The sequence below is a fragment of the Balaenoptera physalus genome, assembly GCF_965194825.1.
Source record: "Balaenoptera physalus genome assembly, chromosome: 20".
Taxonomy (NCBI): domain Eukaryota; kingdom Metazoa; phylum Chordata; class Mammalia; order Artiodactyla; family Balaenopteridae; genus Balaenoptera; species Balaenoptera physalus.
Window position 1 is genome coordinate 5,583,445 of NC_138901.1, and position 19,442 is coordinate 5,602,886.

Consider the following 19,442-nt stretch of genomic DNA (forward strand, 5'->3'; position numbering starts at 1 on the left):
ATAGGACATTGGGGCCTGTGTGGAATGATGTTAGCTTGTGTTTCAGTAACACAGAGGGCTGAGTAATACCGGACATGGGGTTGGAACTTCGGTGAGGTTCATGCCATAGCTTGGGACAGTCTAAGAGGACACGAGGACAAGGACACTGGAGGATAGAAGGACGCTGCATTTCTTTCTTTTGCTTGTTTTTATGAAGAAGAAAAGAGAAGGAGGAGAAGTCACGCTCCATTAGTTGTGACTGCTAGGCAGTTCTGAGTTGAACTTGTAGCTGATCTTGAGTAACGATGTGTGATTTTGCTGCATGCATTTAAAAATTTTTTTAATTGAAATATAGTTAATTTACAAAGTCATATTAATTTCTGCTATACAGCAAAGTGATTCAGTTATATATATTATTTTTTATATTCTTTTCCATTATGGTTTATCATAGGATATTGAATAAGTTCTCTGTGCTATACAGTAGGACCTTGTTGTTTATCCATCCTATATATAATAGTTTATTGCATGCATTTTTGTGTAACAACTTTCCCTACAGTGTCATCTTATAATTGTACCTCTTTTTGTTTTTGCATAAACTTATTTATCTCTCATAAGTGGTAGGCAGAGAAGAAAATGTAGGCTGGTGGCTGGGACTTCAGAGCTGGCAGTGAGCTGGGGTCTGCTTACACAGATTCATCCTCTCCTCCAAGACAGAATACAGGTATTGAAGCTTTCGGCCCCAGCTGCCCTAAATAGGAGCCTCGTGCTGGGAAAGTGTACAGCCCAGTCATTGAAAAAGGTAGCAAGTAGGTGGCTGTCAAGATAGATGTTTGTAATCAGCCCCAGATGCGGCTGTCCAACCAAGACCGTCAAGTTACAATGAAAGACAGAAACGAACTTTGGCCTTGTTGAAGAAAGGTGGGAGAGAACCTTCAAAAGGTTCCTTACATGATGCAGAAGGTCTGGTGAGTGTTTCTGAAACATGCATCACCACAAAAAAATCACAATATTCAGCGGACCAAGCGTTTGGGCTTATAAGTAATAACTTATAATCAGACACTTGTCTAATCCATATTTTTTGCCAGATTCAAAACACCAAATTTCCTGTCAAACGTTCTAGCAAAGCAAACCTTCACCTAAGTAGTTGTTTTGCTTCTCATATGTGAATTTCTGGGAACATTCTTATAGGCAAAGCCTCTAATTTTTTTTTTTTTTTTTTCCTAGCAGCTCATCTAGAAAGTAGGCACCAGGGACTGTATTCTGCTTACAGCTGAAAAGCTTTTATAGCAGTTACCCAAGTCAGCAGACCATCAGGGCTGAGAATAATAGCTCAGGGCCAAGCTTTCACACCTGCCACTCTCACCGCCAATTGCACTGACTGCCCACCCTTTCCTTTAACTTGGCAGTGACTGAACACAGGCTGGGCACCTAGTTTCCTCGTTTAGACGTGTCGGGTTGTAGGTATCTGGACTAGGCTTAAAAACAGAGTAAATATTAACCAAGACTTAACCAACTTGAATAGAAAACATGATCGATTCTCCTAAGATTGCAAGTGAGTATAATATCATTAAAGGAAACGCTGTAGCTTCATCACTGGGCTCCATGAACGTTTGCTCCCGTAGGACAAAGATGTTCAGCGTGAGAAAGCTGATGACACAGAGGCTCAAGTTCAGGTGGGCAGAGAGGGAGTTTTCATGAAGAAGGAGAGGCTTTATTTTTTTCATCTCTCTCCTCTCCTGGCATCACTGAAGGGCCAGACTCGGGGGAGGAAAAGACCTCTTTGCCAGGATATGTGTCGGTCTGGAGAGGGGGCTTATCTGTGACCCTGATCCCACAAGGGCTGGAAGCAGAAAAGGAATGTACTGGTTAGAGATAAAATTGCCCCATCCTTTTCGAAAAGCCTGTCGAGGAATGGGATGCAAGGCCCACTTAAAAAGAAATCTGAAATGACTTGCCAGGGCTTTACCCGCTCCAGTTATTCAGAGATGGGACCTCCAATCCCTTAAGCAGTAGAGAAGGTCCCCTGGCAGTGGCAGTCACCGGAGAGAGAAAGAGGGGTGTGCTGTGAGCTACCAGATAAGGCTATTGTAGCCCGGACGCAGAAGACACAGTGGTCCCAGGTCCTTACAAAGAACAGCTTACAAGGTAGCCGGTACGGGGCCCCTGAGAGAAGACTGTGAGTCTCAAAAGAAGAAGAGCCACCATTAGCAGGACTACCTGTAGTGGCTCCAGATACCACAAAGGAGTAGCGACGCCCTCCTGGACAGCGTGTCCTGCACCCCCAACCTGGCCGACGGCTGGGTATCAGTTCCTTTGCGGCTCCTCATCCTCCAGGCCAGGGAACATAGTCGTTCCTGAGAGAGCTGACATTTTTTCTCATGGATATTGTTTTTTGTTGTTGTTGTTTTTGTTTTTATAAATTTAGTTATTTATTTATTTATGGCTGTGTTGGGTCTTCGTTTCTGGGCGAGGGCTTTCTCTAGTTGCGGCAAGTGGGGGCCACTCTTCATCGCGGTGCGCGGGCCTCTCACTATCGCGGCCTCTCTTGTTGCGGAGCACAGGCTCCAGACGCGCAGGCTCAGTAATTGTGGCTCACGGGCCCAGTTGCTCCGCGGCATGTGGGATCTTCCCAGACCAGGGCTCGAACCCGTGTCCCCTGCACTGGCAGGCAGATTCTCAACCCCTGCGCCACCAAGGAAGCCCAATGGATATTGTTTTTTAACAAGAACCCCAAATGGTTCTCAAATAACAAAACGAATGCTTAGCTGTTTTCTTAACATTAACCAGAATCCCACTACTCCGGAGAAACGGACTGTCTTCCAAGGCTCTCAAGTTCAGCTCACCTGGTACCTTCGCTGCACTGGGTGCGCTCAGACACACACAGGTGACGCAACGGAGCACGTGCACACACGTGTGATGCACATACACGTGAAGGACACATTCACACGTGTGCCCATGACATGCATGCACACACATAGGAGGTGGACGTGTAACACACACTCACGTGCACACACAACGCACCTTCTGTATCTTTTGGGCAAGACCTCCAATGCAGAGATTCTCCAAGGCTTTCAGCTGAGGAAGAGAACTAGAATCTGACTAACTCATTTGAAGTCTAAGGATATTGAGTCATTTTTTTCTGGTAGGGGAGAGGGACACTGTGCCTGCAGTCATTTGTCACCTGGAGGATTCCGTGCCAGGTCACACACTGCACACCTAGCCCCGGCCAGCTGTCCCTGCAATAACACCTCAAAATTAAAAAAAAAAAAAAAAAAAAGGGTTATCATCTCCACTAGTCAACCAACCTAAAGTGCAGGTCCTGCTCACAGCAATAATTTTGTATACGAAAAACAAGACAACTTCTTTGCAGAAAAATCGCTCCGAATAATTTTTAAATTGATTCTCATCAAGGACAGTGTTTCCATAGGCCTTTCCCACCTGCCGCCACGCTTCCTAACGCAAATCTTAGGTTGCACGTTTTGGGGGAAGCTGAGATGCTCGGCCACCGAGAAAATGAATCACGCTTCTCCCTCTCAGCCGTGAACACACTTCCACAAAAGAGTGTCTTCAAGATAAAAGAAGCCCTCCCTTCCTCCGCCGACCCCACCCCAGTCCGTTTCCATGGCTCGGGATGCCTACATCAGCTCGTCTCGTGCATTTTAAGTACCAGCCAGTACGTGATGGGGAAGAATGTCTTCTTACAGCCTTTTTCAATGAACAGGAGTCTCCAGGGTTCATTCTCAAGATTATCTAAAGTTAACTTAGTCCCAGTTGCACTGCCAACTTGGGAGTCTAGACACTCGTGGAGCAAAGGCTCAGACTGGCATGAAGACTCACTTTGGCTTCCACGTAAACGCTTTTTTGCAGATTAAAATAGTCTCCTATATTCCAATAGTACACAGAGTAATCAAAGTTCATGAAAAAGAGAATGGAGACATCGAATTTCTGACTAAAGGAGGTAATATTAAAGTTGATGATGGAGGTTCGTACAAAGAAGGCGAGAACTGGCTCGAAAAGAAGGACGTGGTGGGGAGAGCCAGAGGGCTTTTACCATACGTTGGTACTGTCACCATAATAAAGAATGGCTATCCGAAATTCCAGTATGCTGTTTTGGCTGTAATGGGTGCATGTGTGTTACTAAAACGTGAATCCTAGAATGAAAAGAAGTTCCTGGGACCAGACTCAAACAAGATCTGTTGAAAAGAGAAAAAGTAATATATTTGAAATGTTCCACTTTCCGTATAAAAGGAAACAATGTGGAGACGTTTTTGTCTTGTTCGAATAAATGATTCATCCGTAAACAAAATAAAATAAAATAGTCCCCTAAACAGCTCTCCCAGGGGGATGGGCCCCGTACTGTTTATCGCAGGCTCGTTCTGGGAAGCGACAGACCACAGCTGTTTCACTGTCCTTCTCTCCTGCACCTTCACGCGACCCCCTCTGCTTGCGCCCAGCTCCAAGGGCTTGAGGACTGGAAGGTGGCAGCCGTCTCAGCCACATGGCGTGTTGCTGGGGGCTACCTCTGCAACCAAGGAAACCCATTCCTCCATCTTGAACAGAACAGCTCTAGAACAGCTGAGCAGACCCAAAATCTGGTTTGCCATCGGCAACATGGTTCTGGGCTGTTGGGCCAACATGGAGATGGGTATTTAGAGGGTTTGGGATCTCGAGGGCTTCCTTACAGCCTCGGGGACTGATAAAGTAAATCCTAATTGCTAGAGAAGAACCAAAGCAAGGCACGGAAGTGGCAGCTCCATTCTTAAAGGGTGTCAAGGTCAGTAAGGGTCCAGAGGCCCAGTTAAGACAGGGGACGGGCTGCCTTTGAACAGCCCACATTTCTTAAAACTTAGCCTATCAGAGTTTGTTTCCTTTATTTCCTCTGTCCATCTTTCCAAATAGTGTTCTCTAATATTTACATTTAAAATTTGAAATTTTTGAAATGATTTCTCCTTTTGAGCATTCCACCTGCCCACCTTTAAATAGAGAGGGACACTTCATTTTCATAAAATGAGGCTGGGGGACTTCCCTGGTGGTCCAGTGGTTAAGACTCTGAGCTCCCAGTGCAGGGGGCCCAGGTTTGATCCCTGGTCGGGGAACTAGATCCCGCATGCCGCAACTAAGACCCAGCGCAGCCAAATAAATAAATAAATATTTTTAAAATTTAACTTAATTTATTTATTATTTTTGGCTGCGTTGGGTCTTCGTTGCTGCGTGCAGGCTTTCTCTAGTTGCAGTGAGCGGGGGCTACTCTTCGTTGCGGTGCGCAGGCTTCTCATTGCGGTGGCTTCTCTTGTTGCAGGGCATGGGCTCTAGGCGTGTGGGCTTCAGTAGTTGTGGCTCGTGGGCTCAGTAGTTGTGATGCACGGGCTTAGCTGCTCTGCGGCATGTGGGATCTTCCCGGACCAGGTATCGAACCCATGCCCCTGCATTGGCAGGCGGATTCTTAACCACTGCACCACCAGGGAAGCCCTAAATAAATATTTTTTTAAAAATGAGGCTGGGAACGGATTTTGAAGGAAACAGCAGAGAGGCGTGTACTCCTGCGGGTGGATGGTCCAGAGCCAGGCCTCGTTCATTCTTCTTCTCCGTCTCTCCATCCTTTCCATCACTGCGTGGCCTCAGACAGAAGCAGTTTAATACGTGGTTGAGCGGGAGGAGAAGGTTCCCAGTTAGAACCTGCTAACGAGGACTGGTTTCCCGTCTGTTTGGAGGAGGAAATCAGCCAGCGCAGCCCCACAGGGCCACCGAGCTCACCCTATCTGATCCCGAGTAGGCTGCACAGCAGAAATGAACACGTCATTGTAAAGCAACTACGCTCCAATAAAAATTTACAAAAAGAAAGTAACGGCAGACGATTCAACTACCCAGAATGATCTGAAAGCTTTTTCCCCAGGAAGAGTCTCCGTTCGAGTTTCCAGCAGCCTGGGAACCATCTCACTAGGGAAGAACAGTGTGCGGAGTTATGGTGTTGACGTTTAGAACGTGGTGAAGGTCGTCTAGTGGGCAGAGTGCATTTTTCCTCAATTATCCTCACTCCTCTTCCATAGTTAATCTATCCATCGCTCCCCAGCTGTCACTCACCGTAAACAACAGCAGGTTTTGACAAACAGTAGATCAATCATCATCAAAGGAGACTGAAGACTCTTCACACACGCTCTCACGTGCAATTCACCCCCTTTTCTGTTCCTTTGAGAGGTCCCAGCTTTGTTCCTGGCCCCCCCTTTCTGAAGGTGGTGGAGATAAAGAAATTCCTTCCATGCTCTACACATATGAGGAAACCTGGGACATCCAGAAAAAGCCTTCAGCAGCCCCAACAGCAAAACAGTTTTAATTATGTGCTATGATGGATGGTTTTAATATGCCGAGCATAGGTGTGCACAGAAGCTAGATATTTTTACTATTCTCATGACATCTTGAATGTGGTTATTTTTGCTAATATGTCATTCCTGCATGTCCAGTATTTAGACAAAATAGCTAATATTGCCTGTGTTTTCAAATAAGCTGCACCATCCTTGGCAATTGCATGTGTTTCCTGTCAGATAAATTTACCTCGATCTTTGCTGTTACAATTGATTCTATATACTAGAAAGCAGAAAGCAAATATTTTTTTAGTGACTTTATTTATTTTTGCAAGTGTACTGTTTTATAAACACTGCCTTCACATGAAATCACACCCTCAATTAAGGGACTTAGGGTGAAGTTTGTTCAAGAGGCCAGCTATGCAGACTCACCTCGGTTCCCACCTACTTCTGGAAAAGACTTCAGAGATTCAGGAAAATGGGCCAGAGTCCTAGGTGACATAACCCACACTCCCCAGGTTTCCTAAAACACGGAACTGTAAACTTTAGAATTTTACAATTTGTCTTAAAACTCCCAGCCCCCAAAAGAGTGTACAGGGCTTCCCTAGTGACGCAGTGGTTGAGAGTCCGCCTGCCAATGCAGGGGACACGGGTTCGAGCCCTGACCTGGGAAGATCCCACATGCCACGGAGCGACTGGGCCCGTGAGCCACAATTACTGAGCCTGCACGTCTGGAGCCTGTGCTCCGCAACAAGAGAGGCCGCGATAGTGAGAGGCCCGTGCACCGCGATGAAGAGTGGCCCCCACTTGCCACAACTAGAAAAAGCCCTCGCACAGAAGCGAAGACCCAACACAGCCAAAAATTAATAAATTAATTAATTTTAAAAAAAAAAAAAAAAAAAAAAAAAAAAAAAAAAAAAAAAAAAAAAAAAAAAAGAGTGTACAAAACATTTCCTAGACGTCTTAGCCATCATTTGTCCAGTAGCAAAAGAAAAGAAAAGGCTTAAAAACAACCACCGGTGAGTCTCATTTTGTTCACAGCCAGTTTTTAACGGTCCCATCTGATTTCTTCCAGATTTTGTAACCTGATTTAAATAGCATGACTAAGTCATTGTAAAGCAGATGATGAAAGGGATGCTCTAAAAATGTCATAAAGACATGTTAGCTTTGCTGACAGCAAAACTGACAGAGAAATGTCAAGAGTTTCAAAATCAGGTAAAAGAAAATGACTTTTTATCACCTTCTCATCATTTCTTTCACTCAAAATCAAAACATAACAAAAATTTCCAGGTACTTAAAACAGAATCTTAACTGTGAATTAGACTGTTAAAATCAGAAAAGAAAAGTAGCTAACTTCTGGATGCACTGAGTCCTGTTCTAAGCACTTTATATTCATCATCGCATTCAGTTACCACGAGAGCTCTATGGTCCAACTGTTACCCCCATTCTATCGATGAGGAAACTGAGGCATAGAGTACTTACATCACTTGCCCAGAACCTGATTTCTTAACCACATCACTGCACTTCCACCTATGGGAGGTGTGACCTGGAGCCTGGGCCTGACATTCCCAAGCCCCTGCTTCCCTGTCTGCAAAACAGCGATCACGCCACCTACCTCCCAGTGTGGTGTAAAGACTGGCTGAAAAAAAATATTTTAAATAATTTATCACATCACCAGGTACACAGGGGTGTCCAGTAAACATGAAATTCCCCTCACCTTGAATCGCAGCAAGAGAAGACCAGAAACTTTTAGATTATTAAACCACCAACCATTTTCAAAATTGGCTAATATTAAACCATGGCTTCTAATCCTGCCATTAGGAAAGCTCAGCTGGCACTAACACAACCGACCATGTGATGCAAGGTGAAAGCAAGTCCGGTGCAGAAAAGTAAATGCATTATGTGTCTGTCGATAAGGTGCTACATGATTTCTATCTACACAGAGCGTTCCTTTCTGGCTAGAGGGCTTTCCTCCTCAGCTAAGCCTAACTAAACTTCAGGCTCTGCCCGAATGGACCAGGGATATAACGTCTCACCTCCATAAACAGAGCCTCATATTGTCCAAGTGTTCTAGAAACTTAGGGTTCATGGCATGTTCTAAATATCTGAGTTCTTTGTTCTTCCTCCAGGGTGAAAACATGGTTTGGCCTGGGGCCTGGTGCTAATCAGAGGGAGAGGATCACGCCATTAATCCCGGGTCTATGACCATCTGTATCGCTCACGGGTCCAGCTGGAAACAGATGGCGCACTCAGAGGGGTTTAACTAAAATGAATGTAATGAAGGAGCTGCGTACAGGGATGGGGAGGTGTCAGGGGATCAGCAAGAGATGGATGAGGAGCCCGGAGACCAGGTAAGGATGGAGGACTTCACCGGCCGAGTGAGAGCACGAGCCATGGGGAAGGAAAGACCCAACGGGAGCTGTGCCTGTAAAGTAATTCGGCCAGAATCGCAGTGCATCCTTCTGCTCTCCTCCTGAGACAGCCTGGGACCTGGGACCTGCAACCCTTTGCTGCACCGCTTGAGACAGGCTGGGACCTGGGGCCCTTTGCTGCACTGCTTGCGCCCGAACACACGTCTCCTCGAGCAACAAAATACAAAGAAACTATAAGGGACTAAAAATAACTGCGTGCATGCGCACTTGGCGCAAATTATGAACAACAAGATACAAAGAGACCAAAAACACAACTGACACTTCTGAGGGGCTGGGAGCAAAAACAGGGTGTCGGGAGCAAAAGCAGGGTACTGTGCAGGCCCCCTGCACACAGCACCACCAAGGGGGTGGGCAAAACCCCCAAGCCACCCCTCCGGCCCGACCCCTGGATATACCCCACCCTCACCCCATATAAGGAACCAGCTCAACCCCCCTCAGGGTGAGTGAGCAGGAGAACCTGTTACCTGTTTTCACTCTCCGCTGCTGCAGCAGGGGGCCCAATAAAGCCTTGCCTGAATTTCTTGTATGGCCTCTGATCAATTTCTATTGATTAAGGAGGCCAAGAATCGTGGTCGGGAACACTCCCGTGGCTGAATTCAACCAGAGCCGGAAGGCAAGAGGGCCAAAGGAGGTAGTGCAGAGAGGGCAGCCTCCAGAGAGGGGCGCAGAACGGATGGGGTGAGGGATGGAGAATCAGGATGTGGCCCGTCCTGAGACACCCCCCTTCCCAGGATCCCAGCACTCTCAAAGCTGCCCACCGTCTATTGGAATAGCTGGAGCAGGTTCATTAAAACTTCCACCGAGGTACAGGCATAACTGAGAGGCCCTCGGGGCCTTCCAACGTTAAAAGCACTCTCTAAATTCTGAGAAGAAAAACTGGATTTTCAGAATATAACCATTGGACAGCTTGGGAGCTGCAGAGGGGACGAAGGCTTAGAGCGCCACCCGCTGGCACAGGATTCCAAGTGGTCAACACCCAAAGATTCTGCTTTGGGCATGGCCGATGCAGAACGCGACTGTATGATCTCCCTTTGCAAGATGTAAACTCATCAGCACGACTTTTCAAATTCCAAGGTCAAGTAGTGCACTCTTCCACAACCGCCACCTATACCAAAAGCACATCAAAAAACCCAGGCTATTCAATACATTTTAGTCAACTGGTGGCATTTTCCCCCAAACTCTATTTGCAAATACCCAAACTGCAAATTTTCTGGAGCCTGAGGAGTCAGAGTCTTTTATCATCCAGCCTTGGGCCAAGCAGGTTGCTTCTGATTTACCTGGTACAACTTCAAATACAACAAAAACAAACAAACTTCACGTCCCAGTAGAAATAGAGCTTCCTGCAAGCACACCTCCTCCTAGAACCCTGCAGTTTCCTCAGGGATCTGATTTCCCCAGTTGGAGTCTTTGAACTCTCAATGTTCTAAGCCCTCCTTAGTTGACAATTATAATTTTAGGTTGTGTGAGTCCCAGGATGGGACGTGATCCTGACAGTGGCTCATCCCTAGGAAAGGTAGACTTGAAAACTGCTTCCTCCCAAGCTATTTCTCCAGTTATGCTGTATCCAAGAGGGAAATATCCCACCAAACCGTCATCATTACAGCTGAATATTCTCAGGAGGCAGCTACGGGTGCCTGGGAGGCCATAGTACTTCTCTAGGTAAGGCAAGGGCAGGATTACTGTAAGAAAACAACTTCTCTTACAGAGCTGTCCTTAAGCTGAAAACATTCAACCACACTGGAAGGGACCACCTTCCCTTGAACTTATCCTGACCCTCAGGACTGCTGTCCTGGAGTATCAACGTGTATGAATACACTCATACATAGCCCAGAAGCAACACGATAAGGGAATAAGAAGGTTAAATGGACAGGAGTCTATTCTAATTCCATAAGTAACATTCAAAAGCCCAAAGAGGGGCTTCCCTGGTGGTGCAGTGGTTAAGAATCCGCCTGCCGGGCTTCCCTGGTGGCGCAGTGGTTGAGAATCTGCCTGCCAATGCAGGGAACACAGGTTCGAGCCCTGGTCTGGGAGGATCCCACGTGCTGCGGAGCAACTGGGCCCGTGAGCCACAACTACTGAGCCTGCGCGTCTGGAGCCTGTGCTCCGCAACAAGAGAGGCCGCGATAGTGAGAGGCCCGCGCACCACGACGAACAGTGGCCCCCACTTGCCGCAACTAGAGAAAGCCCTCGCACAGAAACGAAGACCCAGCAGAGCCATAAATAAATAAATTAAATTAAATTAAATTTTTTAAAAAGCCAGGAAAAAAAAAAAAAAAAGGAATCCGCCTGCCAGTGCCGGGGACACGGGTTCAAGCCCTGGTCCAGGAAGATCCCACATGCTGAGGAGCAACTAAGCCCATGCGCCACAACTACTGAGCCCGTGTGCCTAGAGCCCGTGTTCCACAACGAGAAGTCACTGCAATGAGAAGCCTGTGCACCGCAACGACAAGTAGCCCCCGCTCGCCACAACTAGAGAAGAAGCCCGCGTGCAGCACCGAAGACCCAACGCAGCCAAAAATAAATAAATAAGTAAAATAAATAAATTTATTTTTAAACAATTCCAAAGAATTCACATATTTTGGGGGAGAGAGGAGGGCTGATCAGATTATGAATTAATTCAACATTTCTGAAATTAGAGTAATGAATCTATTCCTTTCTTTCATAGGAATTCTAAGGTAAGGTGTACTTTGAATATTTACAGATTTGTCAGCATACCAATAAATTACTTTGCTACAAAGTTAAATTACTGTTCATGCACTCAGCAAGTATTGAATGGCTACTGTGTGTCAGACACTGTTCTAGAAGCTGGGAATTTGATGAGATAAAAGACAGACGAGATCTACGCTTTTTGTTGTAGGGGAGACACTCAACAAACAAAAGCACAAATAAATGAACATGTAATCACAACACAGTGACAAATGCTATGATAAAAATACATAGACAGTAAAGAGCGGTGCCTAAGGTCATGGACCCCAGAGCCAGACAGCCTGGTCTATATCTCAGCTCTGCTACTTCCTCAATCATTTGGGGCAAATTATACAATCTCCCTTGGCCCCAATTTCCTCTTCAATAAAGTGGAGATAAGAACAGGATCTAGTTCAGAGGTCTTTCTGTGAGAAATGAATAAGATAATTCATATTCAGAGTTTATAACACTGGCTGACATATAGTGAGCGCTTTATAAATGTTAACGTTTCCTACTTTGGATTGGGGTGGCCCAGGCAGGCTTCTCAGAGGAGGCGACCGCCATGTGAAGATCTGGTAGAAGAAACAGCCAGAGCAAAGGCCTTAGAAAAGAGTGAACCAAGCCTTGTTTACGAAGCAGAAAGAAGACCAGTGAGGCTGGAATAGAGCGAGAGAGGAGTGGGATGGGATGGGGCCAGGTCATGCAGGGTCTTGAAAGTCTTTGATAGGAGTTGGAACCTGACCCAGAGGGCTGGGAAGCCACTGGAGGTTTGAAGCAGGGGACACTCAAGGCCTGATTTATACTTTTGAAAGATTCAGCTTGCTTCTATAGTGAGGAGAGTCACTAATGGGACAGGAGTAGAAACAGGGGGAATTAGAAGGTAATTTGAGGGACTTCTCCAGCAGTCCAGTGGTTAAGACTCGTGCTTTCACTGCAGAGGGCGTGGGTTCGATCACTGGTCTGGGAACTAAGATCCTGCGTGCCACGTGGGGTGGCCAAAAAAAAAAAACTAAAAGAAAAAAAAAGGTAATCCGAGTGGCTCAGGTGAGAAGCTGATGACCTGGACTCGGGCAGTGACAGTGGAGATGGAAAAGGACAGGGATATATTTTGGATCTGGGGTCAGCAAGCTATTGTCCATGGGCCAAACCTGGCCCTCTACCTGCTTTTGTCAATGAAATGTCATTGGAACTCAGCCACGCCCATTCATTTACCTACTGTCTACTGCGGATTTCCTGCTACAGTGGCCTTGCAGGATAGTTGTAATGGAGACCACAGGGCCTGCAAAACCCATTGACTATCTGCCTCTTCCTAGTTAAATTGCATCAACCCCTGTTTTGGAGGAAGAGTCTATAGGATTTGTAGATGGATTAGGTGTGGATAGTGAGAGAGAGGGATGGAGGATTATGCCTGGGCTTTAGCCAGGAATAACTGGGTGGTGCCATTTCCTGAGATAGGGTTGACTTGGAGAAGAGTACAGGGTGGATGGCAGGAAGAGAATTATTATTCTGGACGTGTTAGATTTGAGACTTCTCTTAGACATCCAAGTGGAGAGTCTAAGGAGGTGGCTAGATGTATATATAATCCAGGAGCACAGGGCTGGAGTAACAAATGTCGGAGTCATCTGCAAACATCTGTTCCGTTCTCTCCATTTCCACTGCCATCATAATTTCCATCTGAACCACGGGAGTAACCCTTTAAGTCTTTAGGCGACAGGACAGGATGGAATCACCTAACAGGGACTGAAGACCAAGAAGAGACCAGTGCTAAGGCTTGAGCCTGGGTCCATGCAACATTAAGAGGTCACACAAAGGAAGAAGAGCCAGCAAAAGTGATTGAGAAGACAGGCCTAGTGAGGTAAGAGGAAAGCTAGTGGAGCGTGTCTTGAGAGAACTCAAAAGGCAACTGTGTCCACAAGGGGCAGGTCAGCCGCGCTGCTGAAAAGTCCAAAAACTGAGAAGCGACTACTGAAACTGACAAGACGGGGAGGGAGGTCTTTTAGTGGATGCAGTGATGATGCGAAGATCCCTAATGGATGGAGTTGGAGAAGAGAATGGGAGGCGCCTTGTGGAGACAGCAATGGCCAAAGGTCAAGACCTTCCGTTGTGATGAGGAAAGGAGAAATGGGCGGGGGCTGGAAGGAGACTGGGAGACAAAAGAGCATGTTTATAAGACGGGAGACACTAGGGAATATTTCTGAGATAATGGGAACAATCTAGCTGAGAAGGTGAAAATTATGGAGGAGAGAGAAGGGGGTGAGATCTTTGAGAGGTGGGAGGGGTGAGATCCAGAGTTAGATTTAGTAGATTTAACATGAGGACTTTCCTGATTACTTCTGTTTTCTCCATACCTGTGAGAAGGCTCATCAGCTAGGGTGGAATGGTGGGGAAGGGGAAAAGACAGTGTAGGAGACTTGAAAAGAAGTGAGAGCTTGTGTCAGAATCATTGGCTTTTCATCAGATACCTTTTATATCCTCCATGCATCCAACACAGAGCTAGTTACAACAGTAGGTACTCAAATACACACTAATTAAGGGTAAAATGCTTGGAGTGTGATTTTTCGATATCATCCTTTTTAGTCAAGGTGCCCAGACACCCAGGCTCCCTCTATCAGGTGTGATGCCTGACAGGCTATTTCTTGAAGGCAGGGTCTCAGTTATCTGCCAACAGTTAAGTCAAATAACCATCCCTTCTACGACAAATGTCACCTCCAGTTGACACAGGCTGATAGACACTGACATGAAGATGTCAAGACTACCTCTCGCGAGGCTCTCTTATCCCGTTGGCATGTCAGCCAAGGGGAGGGCAAACACCAAATGTCTCAATCACAACGGGCAGCAGTGCATAACTCAATCTTCTGTCCGGCCCCTCACACTGCTTTTATTGACACAGTCTATCCTTTACCAGATCAAATTTCCCTTTCTTTGCTTTGCCTTCTGTTAATTTTTTGTCAGATTCCTCTCCGTTTTTTTTTTTTTCTACCATCTTGCTTTCTCCCTTGCCATTTCTCCTAGCTGAGCCCCAGTTAAATTTATTTTAATTTTCCTCAGTTACTTTGGCTCTTCCATTTATCATCTCTCCTCTGGTGTGCCCAGCCCCCGTTCCCTCCTCATCCTATGAGAAAACAGCCTTCCCTCCAACAACATTCGAGTACAGACAGATGTAAGACTCAGCAGGTTCACACTTCATACTGCACACTGACAGGCCAGAGACGCAGCTACCTTCCCTAAAAGAAGAGGTACTGAAACAAGGCATCGAAGGGGGTGTGACATAGGTGAAAACTGTCTTACTTTTTTAGTATTTCAGCTATTAGGCAACTGATGACAAAAGATTCTTTTGCCTTTTCCAATGCGTCCTTTGAGCAGATACTTTGTGATTATGTGACATATATGTATGACGCCATTCACTCATTCTGCAAATATTTATTGAATCATTTAGTCAGGGAGCCAAGGTCCAGATGCTAGACCACATAACGCATAAAAGAAGGACATGTGGTATCTGCAAAAATCTGTTTTCAAAAAACCATTCTATTTTAGGCATCATGCTGGCCTGCTTGCTATATTTCTATTAAAAAGTAGGGAGAAATCCGCCCCCTCAATGTTCTGAGTGAGATAACAGTGCTGATGGGCCCAGAGAAAGTGAAACTATCAGAACATGCTCCCAGTTTTATAAGACAGCCCTCGAGCATGCAGACAACTTGGCTCCCAGGCATGGCCACCCCACGTGTCATCTGCCCCCCAAATCACTGGAGAGCCGCTCCAGCTTGGGTCCCCCAACTGCCTGTACTTGTTTTTCTTTTTTTAATAAATTTATTTATTTTTTAAATTTATTTTTGGCTGCATTGGGTCTTCATTGCTGTGCGTGGGCTTTCTCTAGTCGCTGCGAGCCGGGGCTACTCTCCTTCTCGTTGCGGTGGCTTCTCTTGTTGCAGAGCACAGGCTCTAGGCACACAGGCTTCAGTAATTGTGGCTCGCAGGCTCAGCAGTTGTGGCTCACAGGCTCTAGAGCGCAGGGTCAGTAGTTGTGGCGCATGCGCTTAGTTGCTCCGCAGCATGTGGGATCTTCCCAGACCAGGGCTTGAACCCGTGTCCCCTGCATTGGCAGGCGGATTCTTAACCACTGCGCCACCAGGGAAGTCCCTGCTTATACTTGTAAAGCCCCACCTTTAGGCAAAGGGAAGGAGGCAGTGTGGGTACCATCTGAATTTTGCTTCAGAATTGTTTCGCTCTTCTGGCTCTTGATGTTCTGAAATTTTCTTTGAAGCTAACGATACAACAAAGATCAAGGACTGTAGAGTCAAACTAACTGGGATCTGAAGACACACTCAGCCGTCGACTACCTGGGTAATCTCAGATGGACTCCCTGGTCCTGCTGAACCTTGCTTTACCAATCAAATGAGTGTAGGACCACCTATGCTATAGCATTATTGCGAGAATTAAAGATATATGCAGAGTGCCTAGGTGGTGCTCCAAACTACAGCTATTATAACTGGCAGAATGCCTAGGTTTGACTTCAGGAGCCCAGGGGGATCTACATGTAATCTCTTGAACTTAAATACTGGATGCTTAAAATTCTACCCAAAAAGATTTAACGTGAAAGGAAGAAAATCTGACATCACGAGCTGCCACACGATACACACATATGCACTCATCTCTAAGCCAAAATTAAAAGATGGCAAAAAAACGAGGAGGTATCTCTTACCTGTGTGCCTCCCTGAGAGAAAAAATAAATAAAAGACTATTTCTCCTCTCTGTCCCTGGTTCAGCTCAGTTCCTTGCCCAGCTGCTGAAGCTGAGCTCTCTGCCCACATCCTGGTTTTACGGGGCGACAAAGCAGAATGCGGAAGAGGAAAGGGCTGCCTCTTCAATGCAGGGGGAACAGACAAGGAGATGTGGAGAGTAAGGAGTCAAAGACACAGAGCTCTCGCAGCGCCCAGGCAAGAAGCCGGCTTCCTAGCAGCCTCTGTTAGGCACTTGGATCTGCAAGCAGAAGAGCAACAGTGGCATCTTCAGGGCAGGCCGGGGAGCGTGGCTAGGGAGGCAGAGAGAAGGCATAGGGAAAGCCCTGCCTTCAGAACACCCTCTGCGGTGACGTCAGCTGACGAGCTCGCCTTTCCTCTACCTGATATGACAGGTGTGCGCGCAAGTGCCGGCCACCCCGTGCAAACCCTAGCTGATTGCGGACATTCCTCCCTCTTGCCGTTTGAAAGAGGCCGGCCAAACTCTTGTGGAGCTGGAAACTCGGGGAGTCTGGGTCAGTTAGGGTCTCTAAGGCAAGCAATTGAAAGTGTTTTTGCTTTTCAAAGAAATGGAATTTATCAATAAGATATCAGACAACTCATGGAATCTCTGGGAAAGTTGGGGAACCGGGCTCAGCGAACAGACAGGGACAAAGGGAAGCTAACCTTCAGAACCCAGTCAAAACACGCCTCAGGGCGATTCAGGTGAGGACGTCATCGTGGTCACCCACAGCTGTCACCAGCACCACCGCCAGTACTGGCAGCTGAGCGCTGCAGCTGGATTCAGTGTCTCTGCTGCCCCTGGAGACTGGATGTTCGCAGGGGACACCTCTGTCACCATCAAAATGAAGTCTCCACTGTCCCTGCTCCTGGACATCACTAGCTCTCCAACTATAAAGTCCTAGGCGGGACTTCCCTGGTGGCCCACTGGTTAAGAATCCGCCTGCCAATGCAGGTGACACGGGTTTGAGCCCTGGTCCAGGAAGATCCACATGCCGCGGAGCAGCTAAACCCTCAAGCCACAACTACTGAGCCCGCGTGCCACAACTACTGAGCCCGCGTGCCACAACTACTGAGCCTGTGTGCCACAACTACTGAGCCTGTGCTCTAGAGCCCACGAGCCACAACTACTGAGCCCGCGTGCCACAACTACTGAGCCCGCGTGCCACAACTACTGAGCCTGTGTGCCACAACTACTGAAGCCTGCGGGCCTAGAGCCCGTGCTCTGCAACAAGAGAAGCCACTGCAGTGAGAAGCCTGCACACCGCAACCAAGAGCAGCCCCCACTCGCCGCAACCAGAGAAAGCCTGCACGCAGCAACAAAGACCAAATGCAGCCAAAAATAAATAAATAAATAATAAATGAAAAGTATCTTTATTAAAAAAAAAAAAAAAAAGTCCTAGGTGGTTGTGTCTGATTGGCTGATCCCAGCTCAGCTGTAAGGGGAACAGATCTTGCCGTAAGGCGGTAATTTTCTCAAACACAGAAAAGAGGTTCTGCAGGTGCTGGGAAGTCAAACACCTACAAGTGTCCCTACAGAATGGCACTGCAGTGACAGCAAAGTGCAGACCCTGCCACCAGGGAGTGCTCTGAGTTTGTGGGAAGTTGTGTGACAAAGTAGAAAAGGAATTCAGAACTCTAGGTCTAAGGGCTGATTCTGTCCCTTAGTAACCATGTGACTTGGGCAGGAATAAATAAGCTTCCCTGGTTTTTTGTCATGCATAGAATAATTATTCCTACCTACTCTGCAGGACTGAAGTGTATGGGAGCATTTTGTGGACAGGCTTTGAAAATGACACTGAGTAAAATCTGTTTGCCTCTCTGGGGCCCAGGTTATCCACCTGTAAAATTCCCTAGATCGTAAGGTTATTGTGAGGTAAACTAGAATATTATAAATGAATGGTTTATTTACAGGATTCACCTCAAAATAATGGAGGTGGTGGGAAGGAGAGGGAGTGGGTAGGGATATACATGAGACTGACCGTGACTTAGTAAGTGTAAAACCCAGCTGGTGGACCCATTATACCATTCTCTCTACATTAGTGTGGATATGAAATCTTCAATAGTAAATGCTTTTTTTTTTAAATGAAGGATCTTGGAAATTCTTAGAAGAGACAGGCCACACTCTCCAAGTTTCATTATCACTGAGTCAGCGTTAGGCGTCCTCCCCCCAACCCGGCCCCCTTGCCCCACCCCCAGGCGTTGTTTTCTCAGGCATTTGGGTCGTTTCCTCACTGCCCAATACCCTCCTCTCCAGACTGGTGCCAGTGTAAGGTTATATCAGGGGAAACATCTTTGATGGTATAACACTGGTTTGAAACACAAAACGAAAACCCCAAAGAAATAACCAACAACAAAAGAAAACCAGGGGCTTCCCTGGTGGCGCAGTGGTTGAGAATCTGCCTGCCAATGCAGGGGACACGGGTTCGAGCCCTGGTCTGGGAAGATCCCACATGCCGCGGAGCAACTAGGCCCGTGAGCCACAATTTACTGAGCCTGCGCTTCTGGAGCCTGTGCTCCGCAACAAGAGAGGCCACGACGGTGAGAGGCCCGCGCACCGCGATGAAGAGTGGCCCCCACTTGCCACAACTAAAGAAAGCCCTCGCACAGAAACGAAGACCCAACACTGCCATAAATAAATAAATAAATAAACCCAAAAGTTAAAAAAAAAAAAAAAAAAGAAAACCAGAAGCAAACGAGCGCGCACACACCCCTTAAGGGACAGCCTGTCCCGGCGCTCAGGCCCGGTCCAGAGCATCTATGAAGTTACTTTCCAATGAACAAAAACGGACTCACGCTTCCCTTTTCCTAACATTGCATTAGGTGGATGACCAGAGTAAATAACGAATAACAAGGACGCCCCAGAAGGCTGCACACCGAGAGCCAGGGGTGAGGGTCCAGCACCTACGGTCAGCTCTGTGCGCCCACCCGGCTCCCAGCCGGGCCAGGACACAGGGGCGGCCGAGGGAGCCGAGGGGAAGGGGACCGGCCGAGAGTGCAACTGCCCCGTCTCAGGAGAAGAACCCCTGTCCCGGGGCCGCGATAGACTTAGTGAGGGACACGAGCATCACGAGAAGGCGTTACAATCAGACCGCGGGCGCTAGATTATAATTACCTCCGACTTGGAAAGGCTCCACCCGCGCTGGGAGGGTCTTCAGGTCCGCTAGAGGCTGGACCCGCAGAGGAACCGCCAGCCTTAGCGATCCAACAACCACACAGTTTCCCTTTAAAAAAGTGCCGCCCATCGGCGGTCCCGCCCCTCGGCCGCCCCGATGCGCCCCGAACAAGCATGGCCCTCAGCGGGCCGGAAG

General features: G+C 47.3%; 1 protein-coding gene across 9 annotated transcripts in view; it reads right to left on the reverse strand.

Moving 5' to 3' along the window:
* SLC39A11 (solute carrier family 39 member 11) overlaps positions 1-19,442 on the reverse strand; it is a 426,997-nt gene that overhangs the window by 406,758 nt on the left and 797 nt on the right. For 2 of the 9 annotated variants that reach the window (XM_082439851.1, XM_082439845.1), the window contains exon 1: positions 19,247-19,365. The exons of 1 other annotated variant lie outside the window; for it this stretch is intronic. The gene's annotated coding sequence lies outside the window, so the exon portion shown is untranslated. Of the gene's footprint in view, positions 1-19,246; positions 19,367-19,442 lie in introns of those variants that run through there. 6 more of the 9 variants (XM_082439857.1, XM_082439855.1, XM_082439854.1 and 3 more) reach the window with 4 other exon arrangements.